Source organism: Lolium perenne, chromosome 3 (genome assembly GCF_019359855.2).
Source record: "Lolium perenne isolate Kyuss_39 chromosome 3, Kyuss_2.0, whole genome shotgun sequence".
Lineage (NCBI taxonomy): Eukaryota > Viridiplantae > Streptophyta > Magnoliopsida > Poales > Poaceae > Lolium > Lolium perenne.
In genome coordinates, this window is record NC_067246.2 from 121,693,940 (window position 1) to 121,709,083 (window position 15,144).

The 15,144-nt window shown below is 41.7% G+C and overlaps 1 long non-coding RNA gene across 2 annotated transcripts; it reads right to left on the reverse strand.

Moving 5' to 3' along the window:
* Positions 1–12,070: 12,070 nt before the first annotated feature.
* LOC127338373 (uncharacterized) lies at positions 12,071–14,729 on the reverse strand. 2 transcript variants are annotated; one of them, XR_007874330.1, is made up of 4 exons: positions 13,773–14,729; positions 13,566–13,695; positions 12,916–13,476; positions 12,071–12,489 (listed from the first exon to the last, which is right to left on the reverse strand). It is a non-coding gene; the product is annotated as an uncharacterized lncRNA (long non-coding RNA). The 2 variants fall into 2 exon arrangements; XR_007874329.1 differs by having other exon boundaries at positions 13,566–14,729.
* Positions 14,730–15,144: the final 415 nt, after the last annotated feature.

The window sequence follows — 15,144 nt, forward strand, 5'->3', positions numbered from 1 at the left end:
TGTCGAACTGAACACATCAATCTTCAGGCCATGTCAAGCGGCGGAAGATGCGGTGTGGAAAAGGCCATGTCGAGCGGCAGAAGGCGCATCGTCGGCGGCCTCGGCCTTGGCGTATCGGTAAGACTGCTCGAAGACCTCCCTCTCGCGTTGTTTGGGAGGGAGCTCTCGGAGGCAGCCGCGAGGCCTCTTCAACTGGAACACCTGGAGGCTATCAAGTCCCGCTCGATTCGGGCTGGTGAGATGCGCAGCAGAAGCCCCGTCGGCTAGGAACCTGGCCGCACGGACGATCTGGCAGCGGATGCTTGGCTGGCGGCCGCAGTCGAATCTTGCTAGGTATCGACCAGAGGCAGGATCGGGGCTGTACGTGGGCGTGAGTCCCATAGGTTGTACGTGAAATTTCCATATGACTACAACAACGTCATGCTGATATCATGATGACATGTCACATAAAAATATACGTATACGCGCCGGCTCATACAGGACAACGTTAGGCTCCTCCGCCCTTGCGGTCGCATCACGTCGTCCTTCGCCCCTGCTACTGCACCACCAAATATGCGTGATGGAGCTTATCCTGCTCCTGCTAGATATAGCATCCTGCAGTTAGCTTGTCTTGCCTCTGTTATGCCTGATGGAGCTTGTCCCGGTCCTGCTAGATATAGTTGCCTGATGGAACTTGTCCCGCAGTTATAACAACCTTGCGCAGGTTATCCTCGTTTTGATTTTTGCCGGCCATGGTGGGAACAATCTTCAGACGCGATGGAAGGATAAGCATCTTGCTTGTGTCGGGCAGTCCGTACTCTGTAGAGAAGGATCCCCTGGGAGGGTTGGCCGAGCATATGGGAGAGTTCTGGGTAGCGCAACGGCAGCTCGACTATCTTCCGGCGAGTATTGTTGTCCCGAGCTCGCGATCGATCATGCTTTTGCCGATTCAGGGGCCGACTCGATTGAATCGGGCGCATCTGCAACCTAGGGTTTTGGTGCCGAGATTTGGAGAGCTGGCGGTGCGGTATAGTAGTATATAGATTGCCAGCTCGTGGGCTTGTCCGTATTAGATCGATCGAGGGACGATCTAGAAATTGTATGTATAGGTTTGGGCGATCAGAGTCCCGACCGGAGCCTAGCTGCTGACAAAACGTACGGAACCCGAACTACGCAAGACTCTGCAATGGCAAGACTTGGACAGACGAAAGCGCACCGGCCTGCGGACGGACAAAAACGTACCACGACCCGGTTTTTTTGACGGACGAAAATTTGTTCGGTTTTCTTGACCTACCAACACCACCGATCCGTAACTTATTAGTAGAGATTACTTGAGATTTAAATCATATGTAGTGATATTAAATGATATGAGGTGACCTACCTCATTTAAATCATTTCTCCAAATGATGATGATGAACATTTGACTTAGGTCAATATGAGTTCATATATGATTGTTTGAGAAATTATTCAATGAGAGGAAATTATTTCTCAAGAACCCTATGGAAACTATCATTTACATAATAAATACAAAGAAGTGAATCCTATTTAAACCACACAACCCATGCACCCTAAGTAGATTATTTGTGTGCATAGAATAGTTTGTGTGTTTATATGTGATATATGGAATAGCCATTGAATTAGTGAGTAATTATACTCGTATTCAAATTTAGACGCTAGCACCGGAGAGTACGCCAAAGAAGAAGGTTGCTACCAAGAGGAGGAGGAGGAACAGTTTGAGAACTACCAAGGCAAGCTAATATTCTTGCAAAGTGCAAAGCCCCTTGGGGCAAGGCACCATGATTCTTATCTTTTCTTACATGAGCCTGATACGTCTCCGACGTATCGATAATTTCTTATGTTCCATGCCACATTATTGATGTTATCTACATGTTTTATGCACACTTTATGTCATATTCGTGCATTTTCTGGAACTAACCTATTAACAAGATGCCGAACTGCCAGTTGCTGTTTTCTGCTGTTTTTGGTTTCAGAAATCCTAGTAAGGAAATATTCTCGGAATTGGACGAAATCAAAGCCCAGGGGCCTATTTTTCCACGGAGCTTCCAGAAGACCGAAGAACCCACGAAGTGGGGCCACGAGGTGGCGACACCACAAGGCGGCGCGGCCCAGGGGGGGCCCGCGCCGCCCTATGGTGTGGCGCCCTCGTCTGGCCCCCGACTCTGCCCTTCCGCCTACAAATAGCCTCCGTGACGAAAACCCCAGTACCGAGAACCACGATACGGAAAACCTTCCAGAGACGCCGCCGCCGCCGATCCCATCTCGGGGGATCCAGGAGATCGCCTCCGGCACCCTGCCGGAGAGGGGAATCATCTCCCGGAGGACTCTACGCCGCCATGGTCGCCTCCGGTGTGATGTGTGAGTAGTCTACCCCTGGACTATGGGTCCATAGCAGTAGCTAGATGGTTGTCTTCTCCCCATTGTGCTATCATTGTCGGATCTTGTGAGCTGCCTAACATGATCAAGATCATCTATCTGTAATTCTATATGTTGCGTTTGTTGGGATCCGATGAATAGAGAATACTTGTTATGTTGATTATCAAAGTTATGCTTATGTGTTGTTTATGATCTTGCATGCTCTCCGTTACTAGTAGATGCTCTGGCCAAGTAGATGCTTGTAACTCCAAGAGGGAGTACTTATGCTCGATAGTGGGTTTATGCCTGCATTGACACCTGGGACAGTGACAGAAAGTTCTAAGGTTGTGTTGTGCTGTTGCCACTAGGGATAAAACATTAGTGCTATGTTCAAGGATGTAGTCACTAGTTACATTACGCACCATACTTAATGCAATTATCTGTTGTTAGCAACTTAATACTGGAGGGGGTTCGGATGATAACCTGAAGGTGGACTTTTTAGGCATATATGCAGTTGGATGGCGGTCTATGTACTTTGTCGTAATGCCCAATTAAATCTCACTATACTCATCATGATATGTATGTGCATGGTCATGCTCTCTTTATTTGTCAATTGCCCAACTGTAATTTGTTCACCCAACATGATGTTCGTCTTATGGGAGAGACACCTCTAGTGAACTGTGGACCCCGGTCCAATTCTCTTTACTGAAATACAATCTACTGCAATACTTGTTCTACTGTTTTCTGCAAACAATCATCTTCCACACAATACGGTTAATCCTTTGTTACAGCAAGCCGGTGAGATTGACAACCTCACTGTTTCGTTGGGGCAAAGTACTTTGGTTGTGTTGTGCAGGTTCCACGATTGGCGCCGGAATCCCTGGTGTTGCGCCGCACTACATCTCGCCGCCATCAACCTTCAACGTGCTTCTTGGCTCCTCCTGGTTCGATAAACCTTGGTTTCTTTCTGAGGGAAAACTTGCTGCTGTGCGCATCATACCTTCCTCTTGGGGTTGCCCAACGAACGTGTGAAATACACGCCATCAAGCTCTTTTTCTGGCGCCGTTGCCGGGGAGATCAAGACACGCTGCAAGGGGAGTCTCCACTTCTCAATCTCTTTACTTTGTTTTTGTCTTGCTTATTTTTATTTACTACTTTGTTTGCTGCACTAAATCAAAATACAAAAAAATTAGTTGCTAGTTTTACTTTATTTGCTATCTTGTTTGCTATATCGAAAACACAAAAAAATTAGTTTACTTGCATTTACTTTATCTAGTTTGCTTTATTCTGTTGCTAAAATGGCCAACGCTGAAAATACTAAGTTGTGTGACTTCACAACCACAAATAATAATGATTTCTTATGCACACCTATTGCTCCACCTGCTACTACAGCAGAATTCTTTGAAATTAAACCTGCTTTACTGAATCTTGTCATGAAAGATCAATTTTCTCGGAATTAGTTACGATGATGCTGCTGCCCATCTTAATAATTTTGTTGAACTATGTGAAATGCAAAAATATAAAGATGTAGATGGTGATATTATTAAACTAAAATTGTTCCCTTTCTCATTAAGAGGAAGAGCTAAAGATTGGTTGCTATCTCTGCCTAAGAATAGTATTGATTCATGGACTAAATGCAAGGATGCTTTTATTGGTAGATATTATCCCCCTGCTAAAATTATATCTTTGAGGAGTAGCATAATGAATTTTAAACAATTAGATACTGAACATGTTGCTCAAGCTTGGGAAAGAATGAAATCTCTGGTTAAAAATTGCCCAACCCATGGACTGACTACTTGGATGATCATCCAAACCTTCTATGCAGGACTAAATTTTTCTTCACGGAATTTATTGGATTCAGCTGCTGGAGGTACCTTTATGTCCATCACTCTTGGTGAAGCAACAAAGCTTCTTGATAATATGATGATCAATTACTCTGAATGGCACACGGAAAGAGCTCCACAAGGTAAGAAGGTAAATTCTGTCGAAGAAACCTCTTCCTTGAGTGATAAGATTGATGCTATTATGTCTATGCTTGTGAATGATAGGACTAATATTGATCCTAATAATGTTCCATTAGCTTCATTGGTTGCACAAGAAGAACATGTTGATGTAAACTTCATTAAAAATAATAATTTCAACAACAATGCTTACCGGAACAATTCTAGTAACAACTATAGGCCATATCCTTATAATAATGGCAACGGCTATGGTAATTCTTATGGGAATTCTTACAACAATAATAGGAGTTCACCCCCTGGACTTGAAGCCATGCTTAAAGAATTTATTAGTACACAAACTGCTTTTAACAAATCTGTTGAAGAAAAGCTTGGGAAAATTGATATACTTGATTCTAAAGTTGATAGTCTTGTTGCTGATGTTGATCTTTTGAAATCGAAAGTTTTGCCTAATGAAAATCATCATAATAAAATTGTTACTACAGCAAATGCCATTCAAGTTAGAATTAATGAGAATATAAGATTAATGGCTGAACTGCGTGCTAGGTGGGATAGAGAAGAAAATGAAAAACTAGCTAAAGAGAAGAATATAGCTAAAGTTTGGACTATTACCACCACTAGTAATGCTAATGCTACACATGTTGCTGCACCTCCTACTAATACTAATAAAAGAATTGGTGTTAGCAATGTTTCCACTTCGAATGCAAAGCGCGAAAAACTGCCTGAAATTGCTAAAACTGCTGAAACTGCCTGTGATAAAGCTGCTGAAATTTTTTCCAACATTGGGGATGATGATCCCATTGCTTTAGATTATAATGGTTTGAATTTTGATGATTGCCACATCTCTGAAGTTATAAAGTTCTTGCAAAAACTTGCTAAAAGTCCTAATGCTAGTGCTATAAATTTGGCTTTCACGCATCATATTACAAATGCTCTCATAAAAGCTAGAGAAGAGAAACTAGAGCGTGAAGCCTCTATTCCTAAAAAGCTAGAGGATGGTTGGGAGCCCATCATTAAGATGAAAGTTAAAGATTTTGATTGTAATGCTTTATGTGATCTTGGTGCAAGTATTTCTGTTATGCCTAAGAAAATTTATAATATGCTTGACTTGCCACCGCTGAAAAATTGTTATTTGGATGTTAATCTTGCTGATCATTCTACAAAGAAACCTTTGGGTAAAGTTGATAATGTTCGCATTACCGTTAACAATAACCTTGTTCCCGTTGATTTTGTTGTCTTGGATATTGAATGCAATGCATCTTGTCCCATTATATTGGGAAGACCTTTTCTTCGAACTGTTGGTGCTATCATTGATATGAGGGAAGGTAATATAAAATATCAATTTCCTCTCAAGAAAGGTATGGAACACTTCCCTAGAAAGAGAATGAAGGTACCTTTTGACTCTATTATGAGAACAAATTATGATGTTGACACTTCATCTCTCGATAATACTTGATACACACTTTCTGCGCCTAGCTGAAAGGCGTTAAAGAAAAGCGCTTATGGGAGACAACCCATGTTTTTACCTACAGTACTTTGTTTTTATTTTGTGTCTTGGAAGTTGTTTACTACTGTAGCAACCTCTCCTTATCTTAGTTTTGTGTTTTGTTGTGCCAAGTTAAGCCGTTGATAGAAAAGTAAGTACTAGATTTGGATTACTGCACAGTTCCAGATTTCTTTGCTGTCACGAATCTGGGTCCACCTCCCTGTAGGTAACTCAGAAAATTAAGCCAATTTACGTGTGTGATCCTCAGATATGTACGCAACTTTCATTCAATTTGAGCATTTTCATCTGAGCAAGTCTGGTGCCATTTTAAAATTCGTCAATACGAACTGTTCGGTTTTGACAGATTCTGCCTTTTATTTCGCATTGCCTCTTTCGCTATGTTGGATGAATTTCTTTGATCCACTAATGTCCAGTAGCATTATGCAATGTCCAGAAGTGTTAATAATGATTGTGTCACCTCTGAATATGTTAATTTATATTGTGCACTAACCCTCTAATGAGTTGTTTCGAGTTTGGTGTGGAGGAAGTTTTCAAGGATCAAGAGAGGAGTATGATGCAACATGATCAAGGAGAGTGAAAGCTCTAAGCTTGGGGATGCACCCGGTGGTTCACCCCTGCATATATCAAGAAGACTCAAGCGTCTAAGCTTGGGGATGCCCAAGGCATCCCCTTCTTCATCGACAACATTATCAGGTTCCTCCCCTGAAACTATATTTTTATTCCATCACATCTTATGTGCTTTTTCTTGGAGCGTCGGTTTGTTTTTGTTTTTGTTTTGTTTGAATAAAATGGATCCTAGCATTCACTTTATGGGAGAGAGACACGCTCCGCTGTAGCATATGGACAAGTATGTCCTTGGTTTCTACCCATAGTATTCATGGCGAAGTTTCTCCTTCGTTAAATTGTTATATGGTTGGAATTGGAAAATGATACATGTAGTAATTGCTATAAATGTTTTGGGTAATGTGATACTTGGCAATTGTTGTGCTCATGATTAAGCTCTTGCATCATATGCTTTGCACCCATTAATGAAGAAATACATAGAGCATGCTAAAATTTGGTTTGCATATTTGGTTTCTCTAAGGTCTAGATAATTTCTAGTATTGAGTTTGAACAACAAGGAAGACGGTGTAGAGTCTTATAATGTTTTCAATATGTCTTTTATGTGAGTTTTGCTGCACCGGTTCATCCTTGTGTTTGTTTCAAATAAGCCTTGCTAGCCTAAACCATTGTATCGAGAGGGAATACTTCTCATGCATCCAAAATACTTGAGCCAACCACTATGCCATTTGTGTCCACCATACCTACCTATGCTACATGGTATTTTCCGCCATTCCAAAGTAAATTGCTTGAGTGCTACCTTTAAAATTCCATCATTCACCTATGCAATATATAGCTCATGGGACAAATAGCTTAAAAACTATTGTGGTATTGAATATGTCATTATGCACTTTATCTCTTATTAAGTTGCTTGTTGTGCGATAACCATGTTTACTGGGGACGCCATCAACTATTCAATTGTTGAATTTCATGTGAGTTGCTATGCATGTTCGTCTTGTCTGAAGTAAGGGCGATCTACACTGAGTTGAATGGTTTGAGCATGCATATTGTGAGAGAAGAACATCGGGCCGCTAACCGAAGCCATGTTCCATGGTGGAAGTTTCAGTTTTGGACAACAATCCTCAAATCTCTAATGAGAAAAGAATTAATTGTTGTTGAATGCTTAAAGCATTGAAAGAGGAGTCCATTACCTGTTGTCTATGTTGTCCCGGTATGGATGTCTAAGTTGAGAATAATCAATAGCGAGAAATCCAATGCGAGCTTTCTCCTTAGACCTTTGTACAGGCGGCATAGAGGTACCCCTTTGTGATACTTGGTTAAAGCATATGTATTGCGGTGATAATCCAGGTAGTCCAAGCTAATTAGGACAAGGTGCGGGCACTATTAGTACACTATGCATGAGGCTTGCAACTTATAAGATATAATTTACATGATGCATATGCTTTATTACTACCGTTGACAAAATTGTTTCATGTTTTCAAAATCAAAGCTCTAGCACAAATATAGCAATCGATGCTTTTCCTCTATGAGGACCATTCTTTTACTTTCAATGTTGAGTCAGTTCACCTATTTCTCTCCACCTCAAGAAGCAAACACTTGTGTGAACTGTGCATTGATTCCTGCATACTTGCTTATTGCACTTATTATATTACTCTATGTTGACAATATCCATGAGATATATATGTTACAAGTTGAAAGCAACCGCTGAAACTTAATCTTCTTTTGTGTTGCTTCAATACCTTTACTTTGAATTATTGCTTTATGAGTTAACTCTTATGCAAGACTTATTGATGCTTGTCTTGAAGTGCTATTCATGAAAAGTCTTTGCTATATGATTCACTTGTTTACTCATGTCATACACATTGTTTTGATCGCTGCATTCACTACATATGCTTTACAAATAGTATGATCAAGATTATGATGGCATGTCACTCCGTAAATTATACGTGTTATCGTTTTACCTGCTGGGACGAGCAGAACTAAGCTTGGGGATGCTGATACGTCTCCGACGTATCGATAATTTCTTATGTTCCATGCCACATTATTGATGTTATCTACATGTTTTATGCACACTTTATGTCATATTCGTGCATTTTCTCGGAACTAACCTATTAACAAGATGCCGAAGTGCCAGTTGTTGTTTTCTGCTGTTTTTGGTTTCAGAAATCCTAGTAAGGAAATATTCTCGGAATTGGACGAAATCAAAGCCCAGGGGCCTATTTTTCCACGGAGCTTCCAGAAGACCGAAGAACACACGAAGTGGGGCCACGAGGTGGCGACACCACAAGGCGGCGCGGCCCAGGGGGGGCCCGCGCCGCCCTATGGTGTGGCGCCCTCGTCTGGCCCCCGACTCTGCCCTTCCGCCTACAAATAGCCTCCGTGACGAAAACCCAGCATCGAGAACCACGATACGGAAAACCTTCCAGAGACGCCGCCGCCGCCGATCCCATCTCGGGGGATCCAGGAGATCGCCTCCGGCACCCTGCCGGAGAGGGGAATCATCTCCCAGAGGACTCTACGCCGCCATGGTCGCCTCCGGTGTGATGTGTGAGTAGTCTACCCCTGGACTATGGGTCCATAGCAGTAGCTAGATGGTTGTCTTCTCCCCATTGTGCTATCATTGTCGGATCTTGTGAGCTGCCTAACATGATCAAGATCATCTATCTGTAATTCTATATGTTGCGTTTGTTGGGATCCGATGAATAGAGAATACTTGTTATGTTGATTATCAAAGTTATGCTTATGTGTTGTTTATGATCTTGCATGCTCTCCGTTACTAGTAGATGCTCTGGCCAAGTAGATGCTTGTAACTCCAAGAGGGAGTACTTATGCTCGATAGTGGGTTCATGCCTGCATTGACACTGGGACGATGTGAGAAAGTTCTAAGGTTGTGTTGTGCTGTTGCCACTAGGGATAAAACATTAGTGCTATGTTCAAGGATGTAGTCACTAGTTACATTACGCACCATACTTAATGCAATTGTCTGTTGTTAGCAACTTAATACTGGAGGGGGTTCGGATGATAACCTGAAGGTGGACTTTTTAGGCATAGATGCAGTTGGATGGCGGTCTATGTACTTTGTCGTAATGCCCAATTAAATCTCACTATACTCATCATGATATGTATGTGCATGGTCATGCTCTCTTTATTTGTCAATTGCCCAACTGTAATTTGTTCACCCAACATGCTGTTCGTCTTATGGGAGAGACACCTCTAGTGAACTGTGGACCCCGGTCCAATTCTCTTTACTGAAATACAATCTACTGCAATACTTGTTCTACTGTTTTCTGCAAACAATCATCTTCCACACAATACGGTTAATCCTTTGTTACAGCAAGCCGGTGAGATTGACAACCTCACTGTTTCGTTGGGGCAAAGTACTTTGGTTGTGTTGTGCAGGTTCCACGATTGGCGCCGGAATCCCTGGTGTTGCGCCGCACTACATCTCGCCGCCATCAACCTTCAACGTGCTTCTTGGCTCCTCCTGGTTCGATAAACCTTGGTTTCTTTCTGAGGGAAAACTTGCTGCTGTGCGCATCATACCTTCCTCTTGGGGTTGCCCAACGAACGTGTGAAATACACGCCATCAGAGCCTATCCCAAGTTTTTACTTTACAAGTTTTACTTGTTTTCTAAATGAGTTACTTCTATAGTTAACTTTGTTCAAAGTACAAGTTGGTTACTAGAGTAGTGAAGTTAGTCTCTTCCAAGCAAAGCAAGATAGCACCCCTCATGATTTAGAGCTAGTGCTAATGAAATAAAACTTGACTACTCTAGATGGGACAATGTGAATTTGAAATGAATTTGAAACCTTGGAATGAAGATACATTCCATTGAATGATTTTTGAAGGTGAATATGACCAAGAGAAGATGGTGATTTTTGATAAACAATGATGTTGGTTCGAATGCGATACCTTTCCAATTATTAAGTACCCCCACAATACCTGATTATGGGTAGGGCTTAACTGGAAGTTTATGCGTCTTAGTATAGGTTCCCTCTGAACACACGTCATAGGGGTTACGCTTGAGGCTGCCTCCGCTGTTGAGAAATGATGTGAAATTGAGGTGAATTGTACGGCCAAGTCCTGTGCAGTTCCTAGGTTGACAGTTGGTCTTCACTGGGAGGCCAAGCTCATGGGGAGAGGTGCTCATACTAGGATTTGTAAGTGAAAGGTTATGGTTGATGATCCGCGTACTGTGTTACGATAATTCGGGGTAATCCCGACGGATGAAATCAAACGTTCTGGCACAAGTGTGCAACCTCTGCAGAGTGTAAACCTATTCGAATAGCCGCGTCCACCGTTACGGACGGTTGGAAAGGCCATACAGTTTCCGATGTCATATCTTTGAAAATGATATTGAAAGATGATGGTGAAATGACTTGTGGTGAATTGAATTGAAATCACCACTTGAATGGTGGGAATGACACTAATGTTCCCACTTGAGTTAGTTAGCACTTGAATAAGCTTTTTCTCAAACTTTGTGAACTAAAACTAGCTTTATGCAAATAAACTAGAGCTTAGCAAACCATACTAGAATGTCTAGCACTTACATTAGTATTGGTTTGCGAGTACTTAAAGTACTCACGGCTTTGTCCCTGGCTATTCAAATGGCCAGAGTATGAAGATGAACAAGGAGATGACCAGCAGGACGCCTATGACAACTAAGCGCCTTCCGACGTCAAGCGTTGGCCTGTGGACTAGAGAGTCCTTGTATCTTACGCTTCCGCTATGTTGAACTATGAACTTGTGTTTGTTCGTTGATTGATAGATCAACTATTCGTGTAATATGGATCATGTGATTCCAAATTTGTAAGACTTACGGTTTGTAATGAATGATGACTGTGATACTTAACTATTATGCCTCGCAACAACAATATTCCTGGGATTGTGATGTATGACATAATAGGCATTCGGACTTAAAAATCCGGGTGTTGACACTTTTCCACCTATAAAAGGAGGGCAATGGGAGCTCCAAGATGTGCACAAGTCATAGCCCCTGCCCCCTCTCCCCAAACTCTAGTCGCCCCCTTCCTCCTCCTCCCTCTTGCGTGGCTACGGCGAAGCCCTGCAGGATTTCTCCACCACCGCCACCACGCAGTCATGCTGCCGGGATTCCGAGAAGGATCTACTACTTCCGCTGCCCGCTGGAACGGGGAGAATGACATCTTCATCAACAGCGTACGTGTGGCCGAGTGTGGAGGTGTTGCCCGTTTGCGGCACCGTCGGGATCTTCTACTCACTCCTGAGAGATGCAAACTGATCGACTACATCATCCACGAGATTTAACTCGTTAACGCTTAGCGATTTTCGAGGGTACGTTGATCCCATCTCGTTTCTACCATCTATTAATTAGATCTTGGCTTGTTATTCGTTCTTGTGGTAGGAATTTTTTTATTTTCTATGCTACGAATTCCTACGCATTTCCCAGAAAATAAGTAATGCTTGTTGAACCTTGTGAGCTAACCTTGTTGACCATAAGAACATGGCAGCGAAGCTATCTTACTATTTTCAGGGAGAGCAGGAAAAACTAAATACACCTGGATCCATATGACTACTGCCTCACAACTTGACCTATGAGGTACGCATATTAAGTATAGCTGACCACCGGATAATATATAGAAATATCAATCAATAAGCTTATGTAGGAGGTAAATTTCATCAGCTTTAGGCAAGTATTGTAAAAACATGAACTGAAGGCATGTTTCATCACAAAGATAAATATCATCATAAGTAGAGCAAACTTTACAGACGACTATGACGCGGATCTTCTCAGGGAAAAAAAGTAACACAAAGCAGATGAAAAAAACATATAGTATCCGATATATTCATTGACTGCAACTATATACAACAACAAACAGATACATCAGAACACTATGAAGTGGCAGTTTCGGCATTTATCTAAACGAAGCCGGCTATGTATGTGGTTTTTTTTTTTTGAGCTGATGTATGTGGTTGAGTGATCTCTCCAGATAGCAGAGTTCTTTGTAGGACGCACATAATCGGTAGTTTGCGTACCATTAAATTCAGGAAAAAGATCACCAACAGGAGGACCACCACAGCATGAAACCCAGAATGAAATGCCCCTCCATCGAACCCACCATGTGCACTTCCTGCCAATTAACGGAACAAAATTTAGAAACTTGTAAATTTAATACCCAAGAAGTAGTAGTACAGTATCACGTTAAGACTAACATCATCTAATATTTATGTGATTCATTGCATATTTGATATGGTGAGAACACTTATATTGAAGGAATCTCAATAGCAAGTTTCTTGCAGTATAATAAAAGTAGAACATTTTGGGAAAGTTAAATGAAGAAGTGTATTCATTGAGTTGTTTCAGTGATTAGGGTCCAGCCACAGTTTAAGCTAAAAAGAAGAGATATGTGCAGTATGTACAATAATCAGGTGCAACATAACCTTTATCCTTGATTTGTTCTTTAAGTTATCATCAAAATAATGTGTGCTTTCCAGTTGTGCAACAATCGACGTAGACCATCACGAATACCTTTGCGACACCGTGTTCTATAAATTACCTTGAAAGATCAATGGAGGCTGCCCTGCGGTTGTGTAGCAATGGACGTAAAATGCCAGCAACACCTTTGCAACACCTAGTATGAAAATAATTGCAAAGGTTATGCTCTTTAAAAGCTGAGTAACAAAAAATCATCAAAAATCCAGAAATTCATAAACTGAAAAACTAAGTGAGAATCATATGCTGACATAACCTGATCTTTTTTCTTGATTTTAAGGTCCTGATATAAGGGCAACATATCATTGTAGGAGATGCAAAATTGCAAGGCAAGTGCAAAGTTAGGAATAACAAAGTAACTTTTCAGATAGCGATTTGCAACAACAATCCAAACCATACTGTGTAGCCCTCTGTATAGAACATCACTAATACCTTGCAATACCTAGAGGGAACATGCTTGTGTTTACCGCTTAACAAAGGTGTACACTATCATACAGGTTCATAACGGCCTGATGAAGCATTGCTACCTATACCAAACATCTTCAAAGTGAAAATGCCTCCATGCCTCTTGATTCGTCTTCGACGAAACTACATCCATTAACAATTATCAGCAGTCCAGCGACATCTGAAATTGAAAGAAAAGAAAGAGAACTAAGTGGACATAAAATGCAGACAACTTAATATGAAAAGTACATGCTTGTAATCACTGGGAACCTGATATAACGGCGATGTTCTCTATGCGTGAATGCAGAACATGAAATGATTTCACGTTATACACAAACAGAGGAAAGTTTTCAGGATCTGGAATAGCTTCGATGACCTTTGTACGTTGACCAATCTCTATCTGATACGGATGATCTGGTGTCATGTATTTGTTCAGCGCCACTGAAACAATAAAAGACTCAACTCTGTAGATCGAACCTTTCTTTAGTTGTTCTCTGAACTTGTATCTTTGATTGGATGGCATGCAACCTTCCACTGTGCTGCCCTGAAACATCAGCTAAGTCTAGTGTATATTTCACGCAAAGAACAAATAATTTTGTTAGCAAGTAACTATACATCAGATGGAAATCTAGCATTGGTTGGTTACACTACAGAAAAATCAATAAGTTGAATATAAGTACAGTAAGGCAATACGAAGGCGTGTTTGTCGTAAAAAAAACGTATATGTTTACTTACTGTTCTTTGATATTAGACTGGGCATTCATAGATAATATGATCAATTCCTTGAGCTAATTGTATGCATTGTGTTTATAAGTATAATAGCTAAATGAATCGGCTGAACATTTAGAGGGTACCTACTAGTAATAATAATGAAGTCGAAGTCGAACAAGTTTTGCCGGGTCGATCCCTATTCCCTGTAAAATATTATTTTTAGTATTGATTGATATGCAGGGTGGTAGAAATTCTAGTTCAAAAAATGCAGAAATCAAATGTAAATTAATCTCTTAGAATGGATGCTAAGAACACAACAACCTAGGCCAGCACCTGGGCGAACAAAAAGGTGCAAACAAAAGGAATCAGTTAAGATGGAGGAGAAAGAAAAATGTACGCTCACCAATAGTTCGGAAAAAAGGGAATTAGTAAGAAGGAAGAAAGGAAGGAAATCCTATAAGCACTGCGTTGCTCGTGAGGACCTGGCCCCAGTCGTGGTGCGGCATCGCGACGCATCCGGCCGTGGGCATGGTCACGGACGACCGACCCGTCGAAGCCCTCCAGCACATAGGTGCAGGATCCTCATGGCCATCCCACACGTTTCTGAAAATCATAGCTTTGGGGCCCTACCACGCCCATGGAAGTAGGGAAAATCCCTGAGATCCTCCTCGACACCTAGGAGCCACAACGGCCAGAAAGGGAGTAGAGGGCACCAGCCCCGGAAAAAACTAGGTGTAAAATTGGGTGATGGCAATAGGGAAGGAAGAGAGATGTAGGAGCGCTGGGAGCACCGCTTTGACCAGCCGCCTTGACGGAATCAACCTAGATAAAACCGGAAGCGATCCATAAAAATAGGAAGAGGGGAGAGAGGCCAGTTGCCGGTTGCGGGTTGCCTAAGTAAAAGGTGATGCAAAGCAACTAACCGAGTAAACGGTGGAGGAAAAAGAACATAGTTATGTGTCATACAGTGGCTGGATGAAAGAGTGGATAAATAGCAGCATATCTACAGTGCTTGAAACGTTTAGAGCGTGCTGATATGTTCAGCTTTTATATAGTGTATGTACTAATAATTAGCAGCAAAAAAATTCATGTGCGAGAACAGAACGACCGCACGAGCGGCGGTTCCAGGCCCAACTCC